Source organism: Neoarius graeffei, chromosome 16 (assembly GCF_027579695.1).
Source record: "Neoarius graeffei isolate fNeoGra1 chromosome 16, fNeoGra1.pri, whole genome shotgun sequence".
In the NCBI taxonomy this organism is placed as follows: domain Eukaryota; kingdom Metazoa; phylum Chordata; class Actinopteri; order Siluriformes; family Ariidae; genus Neoarius; species Neoarius graeffei.
The window spans coordinates 18,454,892-18,463,941 of record NC_083584.1 but is presented as its reverse complement, the minus strand read 5'-3'; the positions used below and the strand labels follow the sequence as shown (position 1 = coordinate 18,463,941).

At 40.1% G+C, this 9,050-nt stretch overlaps 1 long non-coding RNA gene across 1 annotated transcript; it reads right to left on the bottom strand.

The window, feature by feature from the left end:
* Window positions 1–3,089: 3,089 nt before the first annotated feature.
* Window positions 3,090–8,660, bottom strand: LOC132899962 (uncharacterized). Its single transcript, XR_009656743.1, has 3 exons — window positions 8,591–8,660; window positions 4,327–4,417; window positions 3,090–3,840 (listed from the first exon to the last, which is right to left on the bottom strand). It is a non-coding gene; the product is annotated as an uncharacterized LOC132899962 (long non-coding RNA).
* Window positions 8,661–9,050: the final 390 nt, after the last annotated feature.

Sequence of the window (9,050 nt, the reverse complement as noted above, 5' to 3'; positions counted from 1 at the left end):
CCAAGCCATGAATGTGCAGAGATAGGCAGCATAGTTTAAAACAAGCTTGGGATGCCAGATGTCAGGGGCAGGTATAGAAAGCTTTCTGCCAAGCACGTATCAATTGTACCTGAAACAAAGGCATTTTAGGATATGATTATCTCATCTCATCTCATTATCTCTAGCCGCTTTATCCTTCTACAGGGTCGCAGGCAAGCTGGAGCCTATCCCAGCTGACTATGGGCGAAAGGCGGGGTACACCCTGGACAAGTCGCCAGGTCATCACAGGGCTGACACATAGACACAGACAACCATTCACACTCACATTCACACCTACGGTCAATTTAGAGTCACCAGTTAACCTAACCTGCATGTCTTTGGACTGTGGGGGAAACCGGAGCACCCGGAGGAAACCCACGCGGACACGGGGAGAACATGCAAACTCCGCACAGAAAGGCCCTCGCCGGCCCCGGGGCTCGAACCCAGGACCTTTTTGCTGTGAGGCGACAGCGCTAACCACTACACCACCGTGCCGCCCGGATATGATTATAGTTTGATTTTTTGTATTAATATAAACCTCTAAGTCATTTAGGTGTTATGATACACCATATGCTTAATGCATGTTTTTGCAGATTTCATAAGCTCCACAGTCAACACACACATTGCCTGACTATCCACAATATAGAAAAAACAACAACGTTGTTTCCACCTCTATTTTCCTCTGAGAAAAACTGGTTTTTTCTGACTTCCTTTGGATGGTCAGGTAGTAGTATATCCTATGTTTGGTGCTTCCTGTGCTTGAGTAGCTTATAGTGCAACTTCATTTCTGTGTGAGTGGGTTACACGAGTGGATGACAGTCTTCGGGCAAGCCTGCAGACACTACAAATATCACATCATACAGTATGGTCTCAGCAGTGCCCCATCTGCTTCAGGCCTTTGTCAATGTCTTCTTTGACATACTCATAAGGTTTGTGGTAAAGACTTTATTGCATATTTAATGGAAGTATTTGTAGTATTTAATTCCAGTTAATTCAACCACACTTTCTTTTCTTTCCTACACTACCTGTTGCCACCTGAGGGTGTACACATATTGCATTACATTACTGCCATTTAACAGCAGCGTTGTAATCGAGTCACTAAACCTCGAGTCCGAGTCCAGTCTCGAGTCCCCAGTGTTGAAGTCTGAGTCAAGTATGAGAACAAGACTCCAACTGTACCATTTGATGGTGGTTGTTGCTGCTTTTATGTGAAACCGTGTCTGCTACTGTGTTGGACTAACATTACTGCTTGACTGCCCCATTTTAGTTAATAGGCTACAGATAAAAAACTTGTTCATCGCTCAGTGAGCCCCACTATCAACAGGGCAAATAACACGAGAGAGGGTTAACACTCACAAGTTCATCAGTCAGCAAGCAAACCCCGCTATCAACAGAGCAATGAACATAGCGTGTCACTTATTTCTCTGGGTGGAGTCTTGCCAAATGACGATTAAAGTTTGAGGTTGTCCCTGTCATTTCCTTGATAGTTCTTCTACATATGGAACACACAGCAGTGCATTTTTCCCACTGCACGAGAAGTCTGTATAAGCAAAGCGGACAATCCTGGGGCATTCTCTGCAGGCATTTTAGCACCATTAACGTTAGTTTGTTCTTGAACATGACGTATGAACAGGTGAATATGCATTCTCTTGCAAGAAATTAGTATAAAATTAATGTAAATATAAATATCTTATGCCAAATTATTATGGCATGTTACAAAAAAATTAAGAAAAAATCCGAGTCCTCGTCTCCAATTTATGAGTCTGAATGTAGTTAATGCACGAGTCCAAGCCTGAGTTATTAGTGCTCAAGTCCAAGTCAAGTCACGAGTCCTTAAAATTAGGGCACGAGTCCTGGACTCGAGTACTACAAGCCTGTTTAACAGACACTCATCCACAGCAACCTACAGCATACCCAAAGCAGCCTGGGGAGCAGTTGAGGGTTAGGTGCCTTGCTCAAGGGCACTTCAGCCATTTCTGCTGGTCTAGGAAATCAAACTGGTGACCTTTTGGTCCACTGCGTCTCTAACCATTAGGCCATGGCTTCTCCGACACAGAAGCCTTTTTTAAAACATAGATTTTGTGTTTTTACACAGTATGCTGGTTTTCTGCAATCAGAGGTGTAATGTGTGACACAACAGAGCTTCAGCATCTCATGGGATGTATTACATACCTCACATCGGAAATACGAATACCCCAAGCATATCGACATTGCTTCCAAAACAATAATGGGGTGGATTAAGTTTTGAGGTGCTTTTGTTAGCCATGCACATGTATAGCACTCTTTGAATGCAAGCGATGTTGCTGTGTGATCAGAAATATGTTGGAGGTGAAAGTGAAGAGAAGTAGGAAGTGATTTGAGGCAGAAAGGCACGCAGATCTTTGACACCATAGATGGAGATGTTTGAATTTATGCTGGTCTCAGAAATAAGAATATCAGTGTCAAAACGTCACACCCTGTCACACCCCTGTCCCATCATTCCGGCTGTCCCGTTTACACAGATGTTGCTCCCACCTCTGTTACTATCAATCGTTCCAGGTACCGGTAAGAGGTGGAACAACACTGACCCCCCATTCCACATTCAGACTTTTTACTTAAAACACAAGGTGGAATAAAGACGTCAGGTTCCTGCTTTGAACAGACTGTGTAAAAGCGACTACAGATGAGTTCAAGGTGCCACTCAAAGCAGTGTTTGAATGGCATATATCTAGTACCTTCCAGGAGCTACAGCAATGCTTTGTTTCTGGAATGGCTTTTATGAGTGCTTCATCAGAATCTGCTTTATTGTGGTGCTCATTTTGACCAAATAAATTCACCAAGCCTCAAAGCCATTTCACTCCACCAGCCAGAAGCAATTTAGCTTATCTTCCAATCTTGTTTACTTTCTAATGTAATAATGCAGTCCCATTCAACTAGAGTTTAAATTTAAACTTCTTACTTAAAAAAATGCTTAAATCATGCAGCAAAGAAAACCTAGTAGAGCATGTAGCCCTTGAACATTCATACAATACATGAATCAAACATGTAGACTCTCTAATGGCAGACGAATCCCCAATACAGTCCCGCCTCTCTCTGATCCCCCATCCTTCTTCTTTCTCACCCCTGGGCAGCAACAGACTAATGTTTTCCAGATGCTGTATTTACTGGCCCTGCCCAACACTAAAACTGCCCCTCACTTAGTAGCCTTAACCAGACCCAAGGGCCTCAGATGGGGAAAGACTTCAGCGTATAACCCCTACTACCTTTTCCACACTGTCTTTACGCATCCATTCCTCAGCCACTGATCTCCAGTCAGTATTACTGAAGGTCAAAGGAATTCCTGCAGCTTTCTCAGCTTTCTTGTCCATCTGGCTCAACATTTATTCTATATACTTAGCTGTTAAATAGCTTCACTGTTATGTATTTATTGATGATTCCTGAAAGTCAGCATCATGGGAATTCATGACACGTATGTGGCCCTGTTTGTTTTATTAAGGCCTTAGGAGTGGTAAAGCAAAGGCGTTGTTAAATCCAGTAGGAGACGAAGCCAAGGAATCATGCAGTGCATTTAGACCCCAGCAGCTCAGTTTTCAGGGTTTTGTCTATCCTCTTGTCTCCTGTTCCTCCAGATCCAGGGATCAGAGGCTTTATATAAGTACTTTTAATTGGCCACAATCACAAGCTGATCCATCTTGTGTTCACAACTGGGTGACATCCACATGGCACTCTGTGAGAGACAAGCTGAGTCCTCCTCTGGAGGAGAAAGTGTAGTACAGCACATACTGGACTAACTTCAAGTCAGACATGATGTTCTCACAGGGAGAGTGGAGGGTGGGCTGCAATCTGGGAGTTTGAGAAAAACAGTTACAATGGCTGCAAGCTGCTCTTTAACACAGACAGAAGGAGAGTGGGATGGAAAGGGAGACAGGGTGAGAGACAGATTGAGAGAGGGTGAGAAGAAGAAGGGGGGAAGTGAGACAGAAAATGTGAAAACTAGAGAAGGTGAGAGGGGGAAGACCAAAGGGAAAGAGATAGAGATGGCAGTGTTAAAAAAAGATGAGAAAATGGTTTGTAATGAATACAGACAGAGATGAGAATGAGGGTGAGGGCTTTGGGGAGGCAAAAGAACCTCAAACTACGAAATAATGAAATAATGATGAAGAATTCTTGGTCTTCACATGAACTTCTAGCCTGGAATCTCAATGGACAACACTACTGAGACTCATTAAAAAAGTATTCTTGTTTCAAATCAAAGTAATGGGCACATCTAGGGCAATGGGGCATCAGGGTTAAATCACATTAAAAATAAAAACTGCATTGGCTACAAACCCAGTCATGGGTGAAGGGGCATGAGTGCTGGAGTCCAAATCAGGAATGGGAACAGCCAGAGGATGGAGCGCCTCTGTGAGAATGTGTTCATCTATAACACACACACACACACACACAGGTTGGCTCGAACCCAAAACAAACATGCTAAAATTATACAACTCCAACAATGACAGCAAGCTAGTCGTCCCTTATGTTTAAAGTGGTAAAACACAATGGATTAACATGTTTAGGATATTCAGACACAGCCAGTCATCCACAGCTACAGCATGCAGATGTGAAGCTTGGAAGGAAGTAAACATCTGGTTAGATTTAATGCTACACTGTGTCTGGTAATGTTACTGATGCCAGTAGTTTTGAACATGTTCATAAAACACATTGACATACAACTGGAATTTCCTCTAAGGAAGATCCTCCAAGCTTTTCTTTATTAAAGTAAAATATGCCTATGTATGGAATGAAACACTTAAAGAAGTGATGTAATGGGAAAATAATCAACAACAGGGTGGTGTGATCTACTAGGCACAAAGCAGACTTACTGTTAGTGTCATGAAATCGATTATTTTCTTATAACATCAAGTCTTGAAGTATTTTATTACTCTTTTACCACAGCAAGTTGCCAACATTGATTGATTAATAGCAAAGCTCCACATTTAAGAGAATATGTCATGCAAGTCATGCATAGACCTGATTTTTGATGGCTTCGACCATACGATGTTCCTGTACCACCACAGGGAACTTGATTGTTAGTGCAAGGCAATGTATCTCATAAACACTTGACCATCGGACAATGAAATTTGTATCTTTATTTCCATAAGATAGATGGGTTTTTATCCAGCACTTATTTTTAATTTGCTTCTTAAATGAGACCGTCAGTGACGGAGTAGATCACTCTGGCCCTGTCTAGTCCAGAAGGAACGCTCTAAAGTGGGCCACCTTGCACAATAAATGTTGCAAGCTATATACAAGCTATATACACACTAGGAATACTGACCTATTTGCCAGAAAGAATCCAAAACAGCAAGGAATTGACCAAGAAGAAGCAATTTTTTTTTTGTTGAACTGCTCATTAAGGCTTAATTAGTCCATAACTTCATTAATAATTGTAATTAAGCAAATCTGGATAGAAGTTATATGCACCCTAGGTACCCCTACCTTCATGCCAGAAAGAATAAAAATCAGTGAAGAATTGAGGGAAAAGAAGCGATTTGTGTGGAAACTGCTCATTAGGGATTAATTACTCCATATCATCATTATTAATGGGGCAGCACGGTGGTGTAGTGGTTAGCGTTGTCGCCTCACAGCAAGAAGGTCCGGGTTCGAGCCCCATGGCGGGCGAGGGCCTTTCTGTGTGGAGTTTGCATGTTCTCCCCGTGTCCGCGTGGGTTTCTTCCGGGTGCTCCGGTTTCCCCCACAGTCCAAAGACATGCAGGTTAGGTTAACTGGTGACTCTAAATTGACCGTAGGTGTGAATGTGAGTGTGAATGGTTGTCTGTGTCTATGTGTCAGCCCTGTGATGACCTGGCGACTTGTCCAGGGTGTACCCCGCCTTTCGCCCGTAGTCAGCTGGGATAGGCTCCAGCTTGTCTGCGACCCTGTAGAACAGGATAAAGCGGCTAGAGATAATGAGATGAGATGAAATGATTATTAATTGCAATTATGCAAATTTGGGTAGAAGCTATATGCACCCCAGGCAGACCTACCCTCCTGCCAAAAAGAATAAAAATCGGTGGAGAATTGAGAGAGAAGAAGCGATTTTTGTAAAATGTGGATGACGCCGGATGGACAACGCATGACGGACAACACATGATGGTATAAACTCATCACCTGTCTGCCGGATGAGCAAAAAAAATAACATGGAATTATTTACTAACACATTTTACAGAAAATATTAATGAAAAAATTGGGTTTTTGTCATAGTGAGTACATTGTATGCTTTTTTACCTGAACGATTTCTTTCTCTGCTCTGTACACTTGTGTAAACATGATTATTGTATAGTTCAGTAGCAATTATGGGCATCTTTCCTTAGTTGTAAATAATTTAAATCTACTGCAGATCGATATTGATTAATTCTTATGTCCGGTAATATTCGACCGTAACTATATTGTACTGATATACGGTAAAGTGAAAGCACCGGTTCACTGCTGTCCACCAGGCACCCAGCAGAGTCACACCATAATAAATGTCGTGGTGTTGTTTCTGGCGCATTGCATGCAGTGTCAAATAAATAAATATGCATCCATAACTGCGATGTGTATTCATTATTGTACAATGCAGTGATTTATTGATGTGAAATACACAGCACGACACAATTCAATGGTTCATTTATGGTGCAATAATATTATTATTCTATTCAGGCTGGTTTTGTGCCATTGTAAATATTTTGCTCAAACACTCATTAGGAGCTCTGCTTTTAGGCAGTGACTAAATATATATAAATAATTAAAGAATGACACGTCATGCTTTTTATCTATTTACGGTTACATTTCATGTTTTAGCATGTCCATCCACAAAATTTAGCCCGTTCTTTTTGTCACTTATATTATCACAACTAGAAACAAATCATAGACAAATTAATCAAATTGTTAATTTATCAATCAAAATACAGCATGTCATACTGTCTTACTGAGAAACCAGCATTGGCCCGAAGACATGTGAAATGTAACTATAAATGGAAATATAACTATAAATAGGAATATCAGATGCTCACTGGCCGTGCTGTGAAAATCGTGCATGCAGACGCCCATCTAAGTTTCCAAATCTGTCATTGCTTAAATCTTGAATATTTTCTATCAGGAATATCATCATTAGAAAGCTTATAATTTCTGCCTTCCAAAGAAATGTATTTTGTTAAGATCTGTTCAGTACTTTGGGAGTAACAACAGGTTGAAGTTGGTACAACAGAGTTCACTCTCTGCTTGCATGACGTCAGGAAACTTCTGGTGAGTTTCTTTTTGAGTCACGGGAAAGCGGTCAGGCTGTCTCTCTTCTGATCGGTTTCCAACTGGATTACTCATGAATATCAATCAGATAACTTTTATAGGGATGTTCTCTCACTCTCACTGTTTCTGATCAAAATTTTCTGTCAGCTAGTTTTGATATGCTTCACGAGAGACTTTGAAGTGAGTTTTCATAGCTTTACCCACTTATTTTTTCAAATCAAACTGATTCATGTAAATAAATAAGTATTTTAGAATATAACTGGAGTCATTTTGATGAAAAATATTGAGATCTTAGTGGTCGGAATGAGATTTTTAAAAAAACAGAACTCAGAAATGCAAATGTTCAATTTCAATTCGATTAATTGGAATTGTTTATTGGATGTGGCTCACACAGTTTTTTCAAGGTTCGTCTTGAAAGCTGTGAATATTAGTCAAAATATTTATTTATATTCCTTCATATAAACACTAGTAGGCCCTACTTTTTGAATTTCCCTCTGGGGATTAGTAATTCTGATTCTGATTAGAAATACAAAACCCTATAGAGCACAAAAAGGGTATTAGAAATAATCTTTTATTATTTTTCATTTTGATAGAGAATGGTAGATGTGAATGACATTCAATGCATATTTATGCATATTTTATCATTAACATTGATTTCTCCTTCTTTGTGATGTATAAATGAGAGTTAAGATCAGCTTTATATTGCACATATAAAGCCATTTGGTGAAACTTTGAAGAAGAGATTGTACAGGTTAAAAATTTTTAAAAACGCAATTAGCATAATTAATGCAAATTAAATACTAATTTGCATAATACGTTTTTACAAATTTTTTCAGACCTTATATTCAGTATACAATCATCTATGTGCCTGCCAATTTCCATGTAAATAGCTTGAAAAATAGAAAAGTTATTAAGAAAAAACATCTGATCTCATTGGTTAATGAGGCCCATTTTGGACCATGTGATCCTCATACGGAATATTACGGCAGTTTTCGAAAAATTAAGCCATTTTTTCAATCTTTGATTTATAATATCTCAAGAACGGATAAACATATTTTAATTCTGTAAAAAGTATGTTGTTCAGCATTCAATTCTGAATTCAGTGAGAGCAGTTTCAAGCAATTTGGATTGAATTTGAATTTTCATCTGATATGCTGACTATGACCTTTACTTTTATTTCCTAAATTTACTTGACTGTTACAAAATGCTGATATTGGAGATGCTAAATGCTAAAGATCTTCTCATATAAAGCTTCTCCTCTCCAGTGACACTTTTTAAACTTGTTTATGTGGAATTTCTGCCTTACATGTTCCTGTGAACTCACCGTTACTGGAGAAAAACACAGCCTATATTTGAAGATCGATATAAACCTGTCGTCTGCCTCGGGGCTTCCTGTCAGAAAATCATAAACTCAATTAACACCTTTAAATCAATCAGATTTGAGGATTCAAAGCATTAATTCAAGAAGTGATGCTACTTCAAGACAAATTGTTGAAAGCATCAGAAGCACAAATGTTATTCGAATGACAGCACAGATATTAATTTCAATTTGATTTAAACAGGATCATATATTAGCACAATGACATCAACAAGGGCGGCACGGTGGTGTAGTGGTTAGCGCTGTCGCCTCACAGCAAGAAGGTCCTGGGTTCGAGCCCCGGGGCCGGCGAGGGCCTTTCTGTGTGGAGTTTGCATGTTCTCCCCATGTCCGCGTGGGTTTCCTCCGGGTGCTCCGGTTTCCCCCACAGTCCAAAGACATGCAGGTTAGGTTAACTGGTGACTCT